We start from the raw sequence: 5,896 nt of genomic DNA, 5'->3' as shown, positions 1-5,896 counted from the left end.
AAGATGACCATAAAAATACACGTAGGTTCTATTTTTTTTAAGCAATAAATGCTGAACTCCTTCCCATTCCCAATGTTTGTTTTTTTTAAAGTCTAAAGTGTTGAATCGGAAATCGCGTTGCTAAGGGGCGGGGAGTTTCCATTCGAATTTCTGAAGCAAGTGCGGCTTCATTGGATAACGGGAGACCTATTGGTAACTGATTGGTTGAGAAGCGGAAGTGCTTCTCACCGATTGGCCAATGAATAGAAAGACCAGGAAAATTAAAGTGCTTCGCCTAGGCTCTCAATTTCAGATAGAGAGAATTGACGTTGTGTTATAGAGTGTTAAGTGGCGAGAGTTTGGTGAAATTGGTAGGGTGAGGTTTATTATTGTAGGTACGTGAATAAGTCTTTCTTTTTCAGTTCTCTTTGTTTAATTGTAGAACGAGACTAATATTAGCCGTTTTGAAATAAAGGCGAAAGCTTTGTTTGAGAGCTAGGATCGCTGTAGTTTCTGCCTCGGTCTGAGACACGGGGTAAGAACTTTCTGTTTCTCTTTTTCACAGCCCCTTACGAGTTGTAATAAAGTTTCAGGATCTGTTAGTAAACATTTTCACTGTAAAATGTGGTTGCTCGTTTCATAATGATGTGAATGTGACCTGAATTATGTTAAATCATTTATAAGCGTACTTTTACTGTTACTGAGATGAGTAGGTACAAAGGATTTTGCGAATCATGGACAGCGATTCTGTAGTGTTTTGGGAGTTTTTGTTCTAAAAGGGTGCTTTCTCCTGGTTTCCTTCTCAACTATTTCTTTTAGGCACGCATTGGTCTCCGAATTTTGGCTCTTGAGGGTCGCAATGTAGTGAGTTTTTCAGACTCCCACACTACGTGGCCTACATCTCGTTCATATTTACTATGGGAAGCCTGTATCTGCTATCCTACTCGAGGACCTTGGGACTTCTGCCTTTAACTTTTAGATATCCGAGATGATGATGTTTTGTTTTGTTTTTTTTCTTAATACTGTGTCTGTTGTTTAGTAATAAGTGTTTTTCTGAACTATTTGTTTTCTGAAAGTAGTAGTTGCCTTGCCAAGCACAATAGCTGGAAGTTGCTTTTGGCAGACGAGGATTTTAAGCTTTGGTCTGTGTCTTTGGAGTTTTCAAGGCAGTTTAAAAAACATTTGGCTCAGATTTTTAGAGCTAACAAAGCAAGGTAAATAAGCCACTGCCTTAGAGTGGTTGCAAATATGTTTAGTAAAAATAGTACTGGTAGTTACCCTGACAACTTAATCTGTTTGTGGCCCTTATTTGAGAACTCTATTTTAGATTTAGGTGTTCAGTAAAAGAGGAGAAATTGTCTAGGTATAGCTACTAACAACCACCCCAAGATATAGAATGGCATGATTTTTTTTTTTCTAAACAAAGGCTGGCACAAAGACAGCCTCTGGGATATGCTGGGCCATGTAGCTAGAGTTAGTTCACAGCAGTGAACTCTAGCAAATGTCTATACACCTTGTACTCGTCTGGATGATGTATAGAGTTTTTTTTTGATTATGCTAAGATTTGCATTTTGTTTCTGCAATAGTGCAGTTGCAGGAAGAAGTTATACATAACAGTGTAGACTGATAGGCACTGTCCATCAGGTGTGTGTGTGTGGAGGAGTAGCAGCCTAGTGATTAGAGCAGTGGATTTGATCCTGGGGAACTGGGTTCAATTCCCACTGCAGCTCCTTGTGACTGTGGGCAAGTCACTTAACCCTCCATTGCCCCAGGTACAAAATAAGTACCTGTTTATATGTAAACTGCTTTGAATGTAGTTGCAAAATACCACAGAAAGGCGGTATATCAAGTCCCATTTCCCATTCCCATTCTAAATTTAGTGGACTTCGTATTCCACAAGTCAAACATTTTAATTTCTAGCAAAACTGTGGCTTTATAATATTTTTCTAAATTTAAAGTGATCACCTAAAAGACTAATAAAAAAAATACAAGTACACAAATATAATAAAGTAATCAAATTCATGAATAAACATTGAAAACATACATAAGACTAGAAATATTTTTAGTACTAAGAATCTAAGTTTACTGGGACAATGATGCTTATTTTCTTTCAGGGTCTAGGCTGTTCTTTTTTTTTGGCTTATGCATCCTGATACCTGCAAACTTTGGTTGATTGATTTGGCAAAGGAGACAACAGTTCAGTATACTGATGATGACTTTAAGGGCCTAGTTTTACAAAGGCGCGTTAGCATTTTTAGCACATGCTAAAAATTAGCGCACACTAACCATGTAGATGCCCTAGGAATAGTATGGGCCCTAAATCTGTTAGTTTTGCAAAATTGAGGAAGAATTTTTACTCAAGTTGTAAAAACTAGTGCACACTGTGTAGACGCCCATAGGAATATTATGGGCATCTACACGGGTAGTATGTGCTAAAATTGCTAGCTCTTCTTTGTAAACAGGGCGCTAAATCTGTTGATTTTGCAACATTGAGGAAGAATTTTTACTCGTATAAATTTTAAATCAAACCGGCAATGATCCACTGAACATTTCATTATTAGTAAAATGAATTTAGGGCCCTGTTTACTAATCTTCGCTAGAGGTGTGTTAGTGTTCTTAGCGCAGGCTAAAAATTAGCAGAGATGTCCATTTATCTCTAGCATTTAGCATGCACTAAAAATGCTAGTACATTTTAGTAAACAGAGCCCTTAATTGGTACAATTTTTTTTCATTTCAGGGTTACATATAATTCCTAATGAAATGTCTTGAGGTGACTTAATGTAATGAATTAGCACAGTGAGTCAATATTTGTTGAAGACCAGGAATGATAAGCATATAGCTAAGGGTATGAAGCTATTATGCACACAATAGATCCAGCTAGACTGGTGAGATGTATTGTCATGCAGTTGCCATGCACTTTTGTATTGGTTGCCATAGGATATTAGACCTGCATCTCTGGCCAGGATTCCCTTGGTTAGGGTAGCCATGACACCAGTGTTTGGCATTGTTAATTCCTTCAGGTTTTAAAGCTGTTTGAGGAGACAGGATCAATACCTTTAGGGCTCTGTTTAGTAAGCCGCACTGTAGGCACACTAACTTTTTAGTGCACACTAATGGTAGAGACACCTATTATATTCGTATGGGTAGTGTTATTGTGCGCCAATTTTTACTGCATGCTAAAATGTTTGTGCACTTACAGCTCAGCATAGTAAACAGGGTCCTTAGCATTTTTATACCTATACATTCACACACACACACAACTTTCTCAACCTGGGGACCATGCAAATCAGTTTACAACAGAATCAAATTAAAGCTGTCTGATTTTACTCTTATTTTTTTACTTTATCAAGATAAAATGCATTTGTATTCAAATATTATTGTTTGCTTCTTGATGTTGGGTAATGCTATTGATTTCTGTTTGCATATACCTTTCCCTGTGTTTTTTTTTTTTTTTTTTTTTTAATATTGTGAAGTGACATAATACATCTCTAGTGAATTGGTGAATACCTATCAATATACAATTCCTTGTCATCAAGCAGATGAATCCATTACGAATGGGTTGTGTCCACCTACCAGCAGGGGGAGATAGCACTGAAAACCATAGTGCCTCTTGGCCAGCTAGCTCCATCTGCCTCTCAGTATTCTCTATCTGCCCAGCAGGGTTGGACGCAGCTTATTCAGCTCCTTCAGAAATCTGCCTGGGGTGGCTCCTGTGCTTTTGCCAGTTATAGCAGGGGTGTTGTGGCTGGTGATGCCCACTTTAAAGGCACATAGGTTCGCCCTTTCCCTGCCTTACCCGGCCCCCCGATGTGGATGCAGGCATATACGTTTGCCCTATCCTTGCCTTTCCCACACTCTTCTCTGTGGGTGCAGGCACATTGGTTCGTCCTTTCCCTGCCTTTCCCACTCTCCTGAACCTCCGGAGTGCCTCTGTAGCTGTTGCCTCTAACTTTCCTCATGGTGTAAAAAAAAAAACCGCGACACGCTTTTTAGCGCTGCAATTCTGAGGCTTCCTTCTGTCTGTGCAGTGTGACCGGAGCTCTGGGACTCGGTCTGGTGAGGTAAGAGAGTCTTGTAGCTCCTCTGGGGAGGGCCCGCGATCGTGACGTTTTTTGGTGCGAATCCGCCATTTTGAATTTTACGCCATTTTTGGCGATGGCTGCGGAGGTTGTTAAGCGCTGTTCACGTTGTGGCAAGCGCAGATCCGCAGCGGGGCTCTGTAAAATCGTGCTTTTCAGACGTCAGGGCCGGCCCGAGCATGGCGAGCGATGTTTCTTCCCGCTCGGTGGCGCTGGCAGCGGGCGTCATCTTGGATGCACCGCATGGCTCGATCCCCGCAGGTGCGGAGGGGTCTGAGGCCGGAGGGGAGCCTCGGATGGAGGCTACCAGAGGAGCTGCTTACCCGGATTGGAACCGGGAGGCCAGGGTGAGCCTTTCTCCCCTGAGTTTGTGTTGCTTTTACATAAAGCATTCATGTTAAAAAGAGCTCTGCCGCAGATGTCTGACTCTTCTTTGATACCTGGTTCCCCTCCGGTGGAGACCAGTCTGGGATTGCCATCAGGCGTTTTTCCCCCAGATAGCTGGCCGCAAGACAAGTGCAAAAGGGTCAATTCCCCTTCAGAAAGTGGCGCGCACCCCCCCCCCCCCCCCCCCGTGATCGGGCTGTGGGGATTCTGAGGGGTCTGTCAGGCCTTCGTGGTCCGAAGAGCCAGAGGAAGGTGTAGGATTGCCACTGGATCCGGATGATCCTACTGTGGTTAGGATTTTCCACCGTGAGGAGCTGCCAGTGCTTATTTCTGATGCCCTGCAGGCCCTCTCTATTGATCCTGTGATGGGTGAAGCCTCCTCTGGTAATCCGAGGATGGCAAGTTCTAAGAAGCCTATTTGAGCCTTTCCTTTGCATGACTCCATCCAAGAGCTTATTTCGGCTCAATGGGCTGACCCTGAGGTGCCTTTGAAAGTTGCCAGGGCAATGGGGCACTTATACCCTCTTAGTGAGGAGCACTTGGCACACTTGGCCCAGCCTAAAGTGGATGCCGTAGTCACGGCTGTGACGAAGGAGACTACCCTCCCAGTAGAGGTAGGGATCGCTCTGAAGGACATGCAGGACCGGCGTCTGGAATCAGCAATGAAGCGGTCCTTTGAGATTTCAGGCCTAGCCTTACGGGCATTTGTGTGCAGTTGTTATGCTGCTCGAGCCTGCCTCACTTGGTTGCAACAGGCAGTGGAACAGCCCGGAGATGGAGCGGAGCCCCTTGCGGAGGTGGCACCGCGGATGGAGTCGGCCTTGTCATTTTTGGCTGACGCCCTCTGATCTGGTCAGAGCTTCGGCTAAACAGATGGCTGTGGCGGCTCGCCGCCTTCTATGGTTACAGAATTGGGCGGCTGATATGGCCTCTAAGCAAAGGTTGGTGAAGTTGCCCTTCCAAGGCTTTCTCCTACTTGGTGAGGAGTTGGAGAAAATTGTCAAGGGCCTGGGGGATGCTAAACCCCAGCGCTTACCCGAGGATAGGCCACGGCCTTCTTTCAAGGGTCAGACGGTTCCCTCCTTTTCCAGACCTCGCTTCTGTGAAGCTCGAAGATATCGCCCAGGGTGTTCTGCTGGGTTTACTTCACGTGCCTGCTTTCAGCAGAGGAACTCATTTCGCTCGGACAAACGTTCCGCAGCTGCCCGCTCAAAGCCTGGAGTTCATGGGCGACCCTGAATGATGGTGCGCCGGCCCAATCCTCGATTCCTGCAGTTGGATGATGTCTTTTCGTCTTTCTCGAGGAATGGGTCAAGATTACCTCAGATCAGTGGGTTTTGGACCTGATCAGAGATGACTACAGATTAGAATTCAATGCCCCGGTGAGAGACATGTTTGTGGAGTCCCGATGCGGCTCTGCGGCTCTGCGGGCGGTGGTAGAGGAGACCTTG

General features: G+C 44.5%; 1 protein-coding gene across 3 annotated transcripts in view; it reads left to right on the top strand.

The window, feature by feature from the left end:
* Window positions 1–296: 296 nt before the first annotated feature.
* Window positions 297–5,896, top strand: part of BORA (BORA aurora kinase A activator) — a 163,642-nt gene continuing 158,042 nt past the window's right edge. For 2 of the 3 annotated variants that reach the window (XM_030200571.1, XM_030200568.1), the window contains exon 1: window positions 303–514. The gene's annotated coding sequence lies outside the window, so the exon portion shown is untranslated. Of the gene's footprint in view, window positions 515–5,896 lie in introns of all 3 variants that reach the window. The other variant, XM_030200569.1, reaches the window with a different exon arrangement.

The sequence above is a fragment of the Microcaecilia unicolor genome, chromosome 4 (genome assembly GCF_901765095.1).
Source record: "Microcaecilia unicolor chromosome 4, aMicUni1.1, whole genome shotgun sequence".
NCBI lineage: Eukaryota > Metazoa > Chordata > Amphibia > Gymnophiona > Siphonopidae > Microcaecilia > Microcaecilia unicolor.
This window is presented reverse-complemented; position numbering and strand designations above follow the sequence as displayed.